Source organism: Vombatus ursinus, unplaced genomic scaffold (assembly GCF_900497805.2).
Source record: "Vombatus ursinus unplaced genomic scaffold, bare-nosed wombat genome assembly UNPS02014909.1, whole genome shotgun sequence".
Taxonomy (NCBI): Eukaryota; Metazoa; Chordata; class Mammalia; order Diprotodontia; family Vombatidae; genus Vombatus; species Vombatus ursinus.
In genome coordinates, this window is record NW_020954687.1 from 16112218 (window position 1) to 16127254 (window position 15037).

Consider the following 15037-nt stretch of genomic DNA (forward strand, 5'->3'; position numbering starts at 1 on the left):
TTTTGGATCCTGACTCTTATGTCCAGTAAGTTAGCTATCTTTCTGAGATTGGCATTATTTGAGTTTTATACAGTCATCTATGCTTTTATCCAGATTACTAATATATGTTAAACAGAATTAGACGAAACAGAGATTCCCTTGTACATTCTGCTGGAAACATGTTTTAGGTTAACTTTTAACTATTTATGACTTGGATCATTGCTTTAGAGCTATAAAAGTTGTCTGGTCCATATAGCTATAAATAGTTATCCAGTCCTTACTGTACAGATGTAGAAACTGACCAAGACACATTTAAAAACCCTGGTAATAAGTGACAGGATTTGGATTTGAACCCAAGTCCTCTAACTTTAAATCTAGTGTTCCCTCCGCTGAACCATGTGCTATAATTATCTGAGTCTAATTATGCAACCGCAATCTAATTATGCTATTGTTATAGTTGTCCTGACTTATTTGCTACTCTTAACATATGATGAGCTGTCTCTATATTCACACCTTTGCACTGACTCTATCCTTTATGCCTATAATGTTCTCCTCTTTACCTCTAAGTCTTAGAATTCCTGGTTTCCTTCAAGAATCAGCTCAATCTCCATCTTTTGCAAGAGGCCTTTCCTTCGTCACCTGGCTACTAGTGTCCTACCCTCCAAGATTACCTTATATTTATTTAATGATGATGATAGTGATGGTGGTGGCAGTAGTGGTGGTGGCATTTAGTATTTATAAGGTACTGTCAAGTTTGCAAAGCATTCTTCATATTTTATCTCATTTGATTCTCAAAATAACCCTGTGAGGTAGGTGCTATTTTAGCCTCATTTTACAGATGAGGAAACTGAAAATGAGGGACTTTAAGAAACTCATCTGGGATCATAGAGGTAGTAAGTGTCTGAGACAGAATTCCAACTCAAGTCTTCCTGATCCAAGGTCCAGCATTCCACCCATTTTACCACCTAGGTGCCTCATGTACTTTGTATGTAACCTGTATATACCTTTATATGTGTCTGTCTCCTCCATAAGTTCATTGCAGAAGCTTAAGCTCACTTATAAGAGGTAGGCTTTTTGGTTTCACTTTTGCCTTTCTACCTCTGGCACCTAGTACAGCAGCTGGCACAGAGGGTGTGCTTAATAAATGCTTATTTATTGATTTAATTGTTGTTATAGATTAATAATAGTAATGAAAATTCACATTTATGTCATGATTTAAAGTATACAAGGTTATTTGATAGGTAATCTAATTTGATGTAAAAACCCTGTGATTTAGGTGCTATTATTATCTGGATTTTATGTATGAAGAAATTGTGTGAGAGAATTTAAGTGACTGGCCTAGGGTCACACAGCTAGTGAAGGCCTGATATAAGATCCATATTCAGGTTTTCCTGACTCCAGGTCCAAGGCTCTATTGATTATTCCAAATGGAATATTTAAAAGATTTTGTTGCTTCAGCTCTAAAGAAATTGGAGAAGGATGATGAGTCCACATGATAGTCTATTTATTACTGAAACAGTATTCTGAATAAAACTCCAGCCTAGAGATCATTCTCAGTCAATAAATATTTATCAAGTGCCTACTACGTGACAGTGACTATGCTAACTGCTAGGGATACAAAGAAAGGCAAAAGGACTGAAATATAACTCTAGTAACTGAAAAATATGTAAAAATGTAAATATGTAAAAATGTAAATATGTAAAAATATGTAACTTTTAGTCAGGACACAAGTGAGTTGAAATTTATCCTCTGAAACCTACTAGTTATGTGACCATTTTCAAAATACTCAAGATATTTAGTTTCCTCATCACTAAAATGGGGAAAATGATGCCTATAATATTTACCTTATAGTATGGTAAAGAGAATCAAATTATATAACTTAGACAACATGTTCTACAAACCTTAAATCTCTCTATTATGTCACATTATTATTATTAGGAACTAAAAAAAAATACAGTCTATAACATTGCACCATATCACTTCCTAGCACAAATAAGACCCCCCAAGCACATCCCTCTTCTGGCAAATACATGTAAAAATAATTTGATTAAAACAAACCAGGACACAGTTAATAGTAGAGTGCAATCCCCTACCCCTACCCAAAATTCTTTACACTTTCATTGTCTCCTTATCTAAGGAACAACTAATTCATCCAAATGTGAAATTTTGAGTGTCTTAAGTTGAAGTGAAGTACAAGACATAAATCCTTTGGTAAAATTTGCTTCAATATGGTGTGTATTGAGAAAACGGATTTCAAAGAAGTAATTGGGGCAAGAGATTTCATATGAAAAGGTCCACTGAATTTTACTGTATCAAGACAATTATTTTTGGTTTTGTAAAAAATAAAAGCCTCAATATTTTCATGAAATTGAGATGCCATCAAATACCTCTAGTGGTCACAAAACATCCAAGTCTTCTCTTTTTGTGCAACCCTTGTCTATGTTATCCCATAAATGTATCATTGGAGACCCACCCACCCAATATCCTGAGGTCTTGACTCTCCAGATCTTTGGACAAGTCATATATAAGGGGTGGAGGGCTCCATTCTGGTTTCAATTAAAGTAATAGCAAAAAGTACAGATGCCTCAAATGAATCAACCAATCCATTCAACAAGATGTTTTATGTCTTGTGGTTTTTTATGAGGTGTGAAGTTCTTTGATTATATCAAGTTAACTCCAAAAGCTAATTATACCCCTGTGGGCTTTAAAAGACTGGAGGAATTTTAGCAGTAGATCAGTCAGTTATTGGACTGGTCCAGAAGTGAAGGCCTCCAGATTTAGGAGTCAAAAATTCCAAAGCTGGAACCAGGGATCCAATTGGTTCCATCGAGTTCATATCCACATACAGCAACTCTGCCAGATGAGTTATCTCAACTTCCACAGGGTTAGGATCCAAATGATTCTCCTGAAAGTCCCTCTTTGTTTTTTAGACCATTTATACTGGTCTGGCTCTGACACCTGGCTTGGACTCTGACTTCTGAATTCCTTTGCCCCACTCTCTCAACTTTTTTTTTTTTTCAAAATCGCTAAGGTTAGAGGTTCCACTCCTATCACCTAGAAAGGAAAAGGAACAAACACAGATGTCAAAGACTGAAGCCTTTTTCTTTTGGCCATATAGACTCAGAGGGTAGAGGGCTCGATGGCCTTTCATCTCTTCATAGCATGGTCTCTCAATAGATGCCATGAGTGAAAGTCACTGAATTGCCCCAGAAAGTAATGAGACAAAAGAGGAGGTCAGACCTGACATGCCTCCAATCAAATAGACTCATTTCTAAGCCATTTGAAAAGACTCCTTTCCATCATGTTATTAGTTTTCCAGATCCAAGTTAACAGAATGTTTATGTATGCTATTACATAGTCTCTGCAAGGCACTTCCCTTATAAGTCATTATTATTCTCCTGGAAGCAAGCTCCTTAGTTTCTCCACATGGAAAGGTGCAGAGATGCCTTCCTAGGCTATGTGCAAATGTTTCATACCCCCATGAACATATATAAATATATATATATATATACACACACACATATATATGAACTTATACATATATATGCTTAAGTTTTAATAGTGTCTTCATTCATCATCATCTATTTGCCTATCTGTGTGGTTAATTGGTAATTATTCTGGTTTGGGCATCAGAAGATTGTTTCAAATTCTGGCTCTCTCACTCACTGTGTGACCTTGGGTTAATCACTTAACTCCTCTAAGACTCATCTATCATCAGTTTCCTTGTCTACAAAGTGAGGAGTTGGGACTATATTACCTTTAAGATTCCTTCTGACTTTAAATACATGAGCTTATGGTGTATTCACCCTAGATAATGTGCTAAGGGTTTCAGAAAATATAAACAGCATAAAACACAATCTCTGCTAGCAGTAAGCTTACAATATTGTTGAGCTTGTGATTTATAGTAGGACAACATTGATACACATAAGTAAATGAAAGGTCAATCCAAGACAAGGGGTAGTCAGGCGCCCAAATCTCTAGTTTAGATTTAGGTTTTTAGGAGTTCAGAAATTAATTCAGGTATTTGATATTCAGATATTACATGGGCTATAATAGAGAAGACTTTATAGAGGATGTGAGATTTAATCTAGACCTTGGAAGATGGATAGAACTTGAATTGAAATACAGGAGAAAAGAAGACATCTAACATTAGAAGAGAATAAACATTAGCAAAGGTGCAAAAGAGGAATAAATATGGCTTGTGTGGGGGACTTCATTCTTGCTTAAAAGTTATTCCTACGTGTAGGTATATGTATAAATCCTGACTCTAACAATGCTCTTAGCAATTGATAGTTTCAGTATAATATTACTGTATCATAAAAAAGAACTGCTGTATATAAATGATGAATAAAGCAATGTTTCAAAGTTGAAGTGTATTCCCAAAGTTTCTGAAACAGTCATGCCTGTTTACTGCAATTGATCTAGTGACTATTTCAGACACCCTAGAAGATATCATACAGTTGTAATTGTACTAAAAGGGTCCTAATGTGGTAACATTTTATTGAAGTGTCAAGCAATATAATAGATGTTACTACCCAGGTAGCCTAGAATGTACCTGAAATAGAAAAAAAAAGAAGCTTGTAAATATGCAGTTTTAAGCTTTTAACACACACACACACACACACCCCTATACATATGAGCACCTATTTCCCAAAGTTGTTGGGAGGATTAAATGAAACAAAAATTGTGAAGAGCTTAGCACACAGTAAATGTTATACAAATGTTAGTTATTATTATTATTTACATGCAATATAATAATATATATTTCCTCATAAAAGTTAATCAAATTTTGATATTTTTTATGCTTGTGGCTTTCTAAGACTAGGGAAAAAATTATCTCATTCTAAATACTGAATGTTTTCAGTGTAAAAACATACTTAGCACATGTGATACCTAATACTTACTCTAAGTCAATTTTAAATAATTATTTCCAAAAATGAGTAAACAATCCTAACATTTCCTCAGGGAAATAGACCTACTTTTATGATATAACCTTTAGGAAAATAATAATTTATTTATACATATATAGAAATAATGATGAAAAAGAAATATGATCTTGGGATATTGTTTTAATGAGATTTTCTCACTTTATAATAATAACAAACATTCTGCTGTCTAATACTCAGATTCACTATTCACTGACCAGACAGGCACAAATATTAAGAGAAAAAAAAAAAGCTTTCATATATGTATCACAGGTTTTGAAAGACTATCCATTCCCCAGCCCTGAAATGGGGTTGCCATTGATTTACTGTTTTCTTGCGGTTGATATTAAAGTAAAGCTTCTAAGCAGTGGGCTGTGGGTGGGTGGGGGTTGGTGGATAAAGTTAAAAGTAGCTATGCTAGTTTTGCATAAGGTTCCAGAATTCAATCTCATAGCCAATTGATAGCTAAAAGTAGTATGTAATTCATTGGTATGCCTCTCATAGAATCAAATCGATTCAAGAAGCATTAATTGATTGTCAACTGTGTTGAGGCATTGTGCTCTCTTGGCATACAAAAATTAAAAAAAAATACAGTTTCTATCCTCAAAGATTATATACTTTGCTAAGACAATGAACATATGTAAATCAACAAGTCATTCAACAAGTATATATTAAGGCCCTGTGGTGTGCTAGATTTTGATAAAAAGAAAGGCAAATGCTAATTAGGGAGACACTATGCTAATAATTATGTATATAGAAAATAGCCTTCCCCTCTGAAACATATACATATATATATATAATATACACAATATATACACATAGATATACACATATACACATATGTATACACATATGTAAGTATGTACATATACATAGATACACATGCATACATGCATGCGTACATACATGCATATGTAGGAGACATAGGGAAAAGTTCAATTTGAGCTTAGCATTGAAGGAAGCAGAAGATGCCATTTAACAATGGTGTGGAAAGAGCATTTCAGACAGTCTGGACAGTCAATGGAAAGGTGTGGAATCGGGATATTCAATGCTACGTCTAAGGAAAAATAAAACAGCCTGTGTTGTTAGATCACAGAGTTTGCAGAAGGGAGTAAAGCTTAAGATGACTAGAAAGATAGCAAAGGGCCAGGTTGTAAAGGGCTTTAAAAGCCAAACAAAATTTTATATTTGACCCTGAAAAAATTTGGGAGCCACTGGAGTACGTTCAGTGACTTGGTAAGACTTGCACTTTAGGAAAATCACTTTGGTACTTGAGTAGACACTGGCTTAGTGTTAAGAAAATGCTATGATATGGTATAAAATAAGCAAGTGCCTAAGACAGATCAAAGAAAGATAACAATAAAATAAGGAAGTTAGCATGTGAGCTTTTGTTAGAAATTATTCTTCCCTAGACCTATCAGCCTCTGTTTTTTTTTTTCTTTTTTCTTTTTGTCATTTTTAATGGAATGGATTAGGGTGGTGGAGGAACTGGACTCAATGTCTTTAATAACAATATTAGAATCCTAGGTTTTTTGTTTGTTTGTTTTTACCTAGAAGGGAAGGACCATGCCTTTCTGCATTCTTAACTTTTTTTTCAAAGTTTAGCTCAAGAATTACCTCCTCCATGAAGCTCCCTTCTGCATCCTAGTACTTCTGTCATTTACTCGAATCTTCCCTGAGAGAGAATGCTCTGATAGAGATTTCTGAACACAGTGGGAAAGGAGAATTCCCCTGGCCACTCATCACCATTTGTTTTTTGCACTTTAAGTATGCCTCTCAGTTTTAAGACAAAGAAATCAAAGCTATCTATAGTCATATGAAAAAAAATGCCCTAAATTAATATTGATTAAAGAAATGCAAATTAAAACAACTCTGAGGTACCACATTATACCTATTAGATTATGACAAAAAAGGACAATGTTAGAAGTTGTAGGGGACGTGGGAAAATTGGGACACTAATGGATTGTTGGTGGAGCTGTGAACTAATCCAATCATTCTGGAGAGCAATTTGGAACTATGCCCACAAAGCTAACTGTGCATACCTTTTGATCCAGCAATACCATTGCTACACCTGTATCCCAAAGATATCCAAAAAAGGGGAAAAAAGGACTGATTCATGCAAAAATGTTTATAGCAGCTTTTCTTGTGGTGACTAAGAATTGGAAATCAAAGGGATGTCCATCAATAGAGGAATGGCTAAATAAGCTGTGGTATATGATTGTAATGGAATATCATTTTGCTATAAGAAATCACAAGCAGGATGATTTCAGAAAAACCTGAAAAGACTACATGAACTGATACATAGTGAAGTGAACAGAACCTGGAGTAACAGCAATATTGTTCTATGAAGAACTATGAATGACTTAGCTGTTCTCAGCAATACAACGATCCAAGACAATCCCAAAGAACTAATGATGAAAAATGTTATTGACCTCCAGAGAAAGAACTGATATTGTTTAAATACAGACTGAAGAATGCTATGTTTCATTTTCTTTCTGTCTTTTTTTCTTTTATTTGAGTCTTCTTGTACAAAATTACTAATATGGAAATGTTTTACATAATTGCACATAACCTATGTCTGATTGTTTACTATCTCAGGGAGGGGAATAAGAGAGAGATAGATAGAATTTGGAACTCAAAATTTAAATAAAAAGTGTTAATACAAAAAAAAAGTATGCCTCCAAGACTTCACACAGACTATCTCTCATGCCATTCTCCCTCCTCACCTGGCTTCTCAGAATGGCCAGGTCACTATTATGCTTTCAAGGTTGACTTCATGTATCATCTCTTCCATTAGAACTTTCCTGATGCCCTCCAGTTTCCTTCCTTCACATCATTTTGTATTTCCTGTGTGTATACTTTACATTTACATACTGATTTTCAGGTTTTATCACCATAGTAGAACAAAAACTCCTTGAGGATAAACCTTTTGTTTCTATTTTTGTAGTACCCAGCAAATAGTAAGTGCTAGTTATTTGTATTCAGAGCTTTACACAAACACTCAATAAAAGCTTATAGAATTGAATTGAATTGAATTGAGTCTCTCTTCCTATGATTTGAATGAATCAAAAATGCCTGAGCAAGATCCTGCTCTTTCCTGTAAAACCTATAATCCTAATATATTTACTGGTGCTTTGAGATAAAATGCCACAGGCTGTCTCAGCAAGTGGCCAGTCTGGGTATATGGAGCTCTCCTAGCATGGTGGAGAGTTATTCACTTGTAGCTTTAGTTTTGTGAGTATTAGCTTTCAGTATAATATATGGTGAGTATGATTTCCTGGCAAAGAATGCAAGGTCACAACATTTTTCAACACCAATTATGTGGAATAACAGGAGAACAGAAACTGAGATTCCTAAGACTAAAGAGCAGCCTTTCCATAGGATCATTTTAAAGCCTCTCTCTTCCTCTAGCTGCAACCTTAAGAAGTCTAGTGATCTTTCTGATTACATCTATTCCTAGCTGCCCCTGTTTTCCTCTCCATGTTCCTACTCCAGGATATCCATCTAAGCTTTCAGCCTTCTCTTGTATGAGTTACAACATAAATAAATAAAGGCCAATTGCTTTTAACATTACTGACCAGTCATAACTTCTGTCAATTCTTTTGAGCTCCCCAAATGGTCTGTGGTACATGCATATATTATAATCAAAGTAATTGATAAAATTTTTGACCACTAAGGGCCAAAGAGAAGATCCTGTGGTAATTTCCTACAAATATCCTTCCAAAATACCTTCACTCCTTTAATGAATACTCTTTTAATATATTCCGGAATCTAGTGAATCATGCTGATGATTCTCAAACCTATTTATCCATCTGTAATATCTCTGCTGACCTCCAGTCCCTCATCTCAAACTGCCTATGTGTGAACATCTTAAACTACACATGTCCAAAAGTGAATTCATATTCATTCCTCCAAAACCCTTTCTGTCCAGACTTTCTTGTTACTGTTTATGATACCATCAACTAAATCCTTCATGCCTGTAACATATATGACATCCTCAACTATCTCTCCCCCATACATATCCAATATGTTGCCAAGGTTTATCAAATATACCCTTACATCATCTCTCAAATATGTCCTTTTATGTTCTCCTATATTGCCACTGCCTGACCCAGGCCTTCATCTTCTAAGGCCCAGACAACTGTAGTAGTCTGCTGGTTGGTCTGTCTTGCCAAAAGTTTTGTCCCACTCCATTCCCTTCTCCACATAGGTTCCAAAGTGATTTGAGGAATTGGTTGCATCATTGCACATATATAGGTCTTTTTATTTGATATGGGAATTTACAACTATATATGTATGTATACATATATGTATACATATATATCTATCCATCCATCCATCTATCTATTTATCTATTTATCTGTCTCTCTATCTCTCTATAAAAAATCAGGCCCTCTGGAGAAGTGATACATGGGGCCATGCTATAGAGCCCTAATGGAGGGGAGCACAAAGAAATGCGTCAATAAAGTACTACTACTCTATGGTGTTTTATATCTAGGAATGTTGTCTTCTGGACCTACAGGAACCTATAGCACCTACCTATAAGGCAGGTAGTTGTATACCTGTGAGACACTGGCTCTGCTTGACATCAGCTACTGAAACTGTAGAACTCACATCCAGCATCATATGCAAACAACAAGAGGGTTTAACAAATAGTAGTCATACTGCCCTATTACCGATTTCTAACTTTAGGAAGAGACTAGAGTTATGTTCACAGGTTTTCACTTCTGGTATTCAATCACTAATCAGAAGAAGGATTTGACGTATTTGAAAAGTACATCACACGTAATCCCTTAACCACTGTCATATTCTCTTGGTAGTAAAATGGCAGCGCATTTAAAATTGCAGCTTCCTTTGGATTCCCCAAAGAGTATCTGCACTCTTCTTTAAATGGCCTTCCTCCTCTGGATTCAGGTTTACCTTCACCACATTTGAAATGCCATTCTGCCCCAAGACACATGGGACACTAAGGAAGACATCCCCATTAATGCCATATAGGCCCTTAATCATGGTGGAAATTGGAAGCACTCTCCTAAGATTCTTCATAATGCTTTCTGCCAGATCTGTCACAGACAAGCCAATGGCCCAGGAAGTATGGCCCTTCAGCTTGATCACCTCATAAGCATTTTCAACCACCTGTTTATGAACATCTTTCCAATTCTCTGAATTAGCATCAGTTCCCAAAGCAGGATAAAGATTCTTGAGAGATGCCAGCAACATTTGCACCACTGCACACAGTAACACTGGAGTCTCCATGTTCCCCAAGGACTCTTCCATGACAACTTGAAGAATCTACACTACGTCTCTCCCTGTTAGGTAATGAAAACAGGCAGAATCCAGATTGCAACCACTTCCAATAACACAGTTCTTAGGAAAGCCACTTAGCTTCCAGGCCACACAGGTCCAAATATCCACTGGATTGGAAACAATAAGCAGCTAGCAATTAGTGCTGCATTTAACAATATTGGGAGCAATGAATTTAAAGATATTCACATTGTGCTGGACCAAATTAAGATGACTTTCTCCCTCCTGTTGATGTGCCCCAACCATAACAACAACCAGCTTTGAATTTGCAGTCACACTGTAATTTTTGCCAGAAACAATCTTTGATATTTTGAGGAAAAGGCTGCCATGTTGGAGATCCATCACCTTTCCCTTTAGTTTGTCTTCTATTTTATTAACTAGGGCAAGCTCAACAGCCAAACCCTTCATTATTATACGGATGGCACATGCCATGCCAACTGCACCAACCCTAACAACTGTGATCATGTTATGGGGAACCTGGTTTTCCTTTTGGACATTCATAATCAGCTGATTCTTGACAGTAGTTGCCATTTTGGGGGAGATCGAGGTTTCTGGTCAGTCTGTGAAAGTTCTGAGTTAGATGTGAGACTGCTGCTTCCAGACTCACCCAAAGTGATTTTTCTAAAGAGCAGGTCTGATAACATCCCTCCTCTACTCTATGAATCCCAGTGATTTCTTCTCTCTTTTTTTTGCCTTTTTTTTTTGGTGAGGTGATTGGGGTAAGTGCATCCCAGTGACTTCTTGATACCTGCAGAACGAAATATAAAATCCTTTTTTTTTTTTTTGGCATTCAAAGCCCTTCATGACCTATCCCACCCCTATTATCTTAGTCTTCTTATATTTCATGATATGTATAAAATGTTTACTATTTTTTAAAATGTACTCTTCATTCCAGTAACACTGACCTCCCTCCTCCTTGGACAACACTCTGTCTTTCAACTCTGAGCCATTTTCACCTGCTGTGTCTGCTGTGTGGAATGCTCTCCCTCCTCATCTCTGCCTCCTAGTTTCCCTGGCTTCCTTCAAGTTTCAGCTAAAATCCCATTGTCTACAGGAAGGCTTTTGCAATCTCTCTTAATTCTAGTACCAACCCTTTGATGATTATTTTCCACTTATCCTATATGTATATTGTATATAGTTGTTTGCAAGTTGTCTCCTTCATTAGACTGTGAACTCCTCAAGGACAGGGAATGCCTTTTGCCTTTCTTTGTGACTCCAGTGCTTAGAATAGTGCCTGGCTGACAATCCACATCATCCATATCTTTCAATGTTGTCTAATTGTTAGCATGAGTGATTTTTATATGCTTTGTGGATATTTAGGTATAATATTTCTGGGGTATTTCCTTATCCACCAGTTTGCTGAAGCTCTCAAAAAAGGAAATGGAGTTAATCTGGCATAATGTATTCTTGATCAAACAATGCTGGCTCTTAGCAATTACTGCTTCACTTTCTAAATACTCACAACTATCTCTTTAATAATATGTACTAGAATTTTACTAGGAATTGAATCTAAGGTCACTGGCCAATAGTTTATAAATTACATCTTCACATTAAAAAGGATTAGGGGAATAGGATAGATTTCCCCCCTCCTTTTGTCTTGAGTGAACTCTCCTATTCTTTGTGGTCTTTCAGAGACCACAGAATGAGACTTAGCAATTCACTTAAGCAGTCACATATATCTTATTAATGACTCTCCCTCTTTCTCTTTGTTGAAATAATTTCTGTGTGTGTCTTCAGAATTTTATTCTTAAAAGTTTTCCATCTTTCTTAGGTAGACTTCCCTCAGAATTTTGGGCCATTCTTTTATACTTCCTTTTATCCCTTCAAAATTCCTGTCTTCCCCCTTCCCCAATTCTAAAGTGCACATCTGTCTGTATCCGGCTTTCCTGTTTTTCACTTTCATCAATTCTAAGATAGATCACTCACTTCCTCCCAAGGTTAACATCATTTCTACTTCAGCAACCAATTATTCCTTAGAAGTTGGAATCAAGTGCAGAATATCACTTTTTTGCTTTTGTACCTTTAGGAGGAATTACCATTAATCGAAGTCGTGTACTTATCAGGGTTTCCAGCAGATGGCCAGATAACTGAAGTCTCCTTTCACTGCTATATTATGCCTCTGTGCCTCCTTTGTGATTTGTTTTCTGAAGTCTTCATCTATTTCTTCCTTTTCTCCTTCCAAAATAGGGCTGCTTTCTATTTATATCTCTGATGAAGCTCACACAAATACTCTCTGTCCTATTTCCTCCACCCCCAACTACCTCAAAGGGGTGTAATCCTCAAATTATGTAGTTTATATAAGGAGTTTTTTATATATTTCTGCTATCATTGTTATTACTCTCAGATTGTTTATTCTCTCAATTAAGTAACTAACTCATTAAGGACAGCTAAGTGCTTTCTTTCTACTTTGTCACTTATATGGTCTTTATACCAACTATTAAACAATTTAATTGTCTTTTGCCAGTATGAATAATATTATTTTTAGTAAAAAAAAAAAGACAGAAGTTAAAAAAATAAGTTGAATAGGTCCTCCTCTCCATCTTCTATTATTGTCATTCTAACTGCCAAAAATGGTACTATTTTCCCTTCACTGATTTCCCCCTTATACTCAATGTGACTAAAAGAATCCTATTTGTTAGCCATGGCATTTATCATAAGCTTCAGCCTGATCCAATCTTTACCCTTCTTAAATTTATTCTTTACAAAACCGTGACACTTTTAAAATATGTGTCCTAAATTTCTTTTATACATGTTTTTTTCTTAATCTATGCTTAAGTCTGAGTTCCTTGTACAATCACATCTATTTGTGTAGACAGCTCCATCTTTTTTCCCCCCAAGGGAGTCATTAATGACATCAGAAATATGTCTTCTGATCATACATGAAAATTGTTAATGATTCCTTGAAAGAGATAATATCAGTGATAGCCTTGTTCAACAACCTTCTGATCATTCATATCAAGTAAGGAATAAAACAGAGAATAATATGCTTACTAAAAATTTTTGTCATTCTCATGGAGGTGATCTAGGGCAAAGTAAATAGGTAGTGGAATCCTCCAGATGCTCCTGTTTATAGATAATAATGATAATGGCTCCATCAAGCACTGGAACATTACAGAGCATTTGGAGCAAGAGTCATAATCATTCAAAAGAGTTTGGCCTGACTTTTCTCATGGGAAAAACCAAATGGATAAACAATGTTCATTGTCCAGACTACCATATACAACAGATAAACAAACTAACTTGACTATAACTGCTCTGGATAGCTATCTTATTGTAGATTGCAAGCTGTTTGAGAGTAAAGACTCTCAATTAAAAAAATGTATCTTCAGGTCAATAACATATAAAAGGTATAAAATAAATTATTGTTGATAGACCAGTACATTGACATAGAACACAAATGTATAGTGATCTTGGCCCATATTTGGATAAGTGTAGAGTGTGTTGGGCTGCCTCCAGGAAAGTACAAAGCTTCCACATTTACCCCCAAATATTCTTATAAAGGAATTATTCATTTTCATAATATTTAATTTGAATTGTATAATTATGAATCATCAAACATTACATTCATCAATAATGAAAATAAATATAATTTATAATTCAAAGAGCAGTGGAGAGGACAATGGTAGAGATGAAGGGCATAGAACACACAATTACAAAATAAAGAAGGATGAGTACGTGAAATTTCATTCCGGAAATGTATGATAGAAAAAAGATGAGTTAGTTGCATTGAAAAAGTGAGAGTTACCTAGTAGGCAGTACATACATTTCATTGGCATTTTTGCTATGTCAGGAGAAAGTAAGGAAGCCTCTTAGCACTCTCAATGAATCCCATGTGGGAGGATATGAACAAATTGCATTAACTGGGTATGCCTGGAGTATAAAGATTTACATTGTTGTTGGAGGGAACATATTCCTTCACGAGGCTGCAAATAATTTTTAAATGGCCTCTCTCTTGAGGTGGAGATAAGCATGTGGATGTACATGCCTCTTTTTAGTGAACCCAGTCTATCTTGGATTTATACCTCTTACTTCCTGTTCTAGACATGCTTCCATGAATGGTGGTTATATCTATATCTATTGCTATGCTTCTCATGTTCTATTCTTTCCCCCATGTCTCTTTTTCTGTTCTGAAAATCTGTGTCATCCTTCTTCCTTAAGGAGTGGTCCTTCACTTTCTCTCGTGCTACACCTAGACAGGTGCTGATCTCCTTTTAAGATTCTAGGTGAAAAGACAGCTCAAGTGTAAGAACTTCAGTAGCTGTGAGGAGCCAAGCTCTTGACACTCAAGGAATTAGTCATGTCTATAACAACTCTGAAGATGAAAATAGTATCAATTCAAGAACAATACTTAGAACTAGATAAATTTCAGCCTTCCTTGGAGGAGATTCTTGGTCCAGAAAATTTTGTTATCTCATTGAGGTGAGAGAAATACAGAGTTTACCTAGTTACTATATGTGTATGGCCTGTATATATGCCAATATGCTGCTTTAGAAATGAAACTAATACTTAATTATGACTTATTTACTAAAACTACATCTACATAAAGAAAATGAAAGGGAAATGAGGTAAATTTTCTTTAAAAAATTTGGTTTGAATTCATACCTTTGCTTTGAACAACAATAAGAGAGAAGAAATGCATTTTTGTTTTAATTATTTGGAAACTTGCTTCAAGTCTCCTCTATATTTCATGTATGTGAATCACACATAGGATAAAAAATATAACTGATAGACCCATTACTAACAGATAGGATGAATTATCTGAACTATAACCTTCTTAAACTAAATTTATGCATTAATGATAAACCAGATGCAGTCATAGAAAGAAGAGT

General features: G+C 35.6%; 1 pseudogene; it reads right to left on the minus strand.

The window, feature by feature from the left end:
* Nucleotides 1–9740: 9740 nt before the first annotated feature.
* On the minus strand, nucleotides 9741–10688 carry LOC114029116 (annotated as a pseudogene).
* Between the last annotated feature and the right edge of the window lie 4349 nt (nucleotides 10689–15037).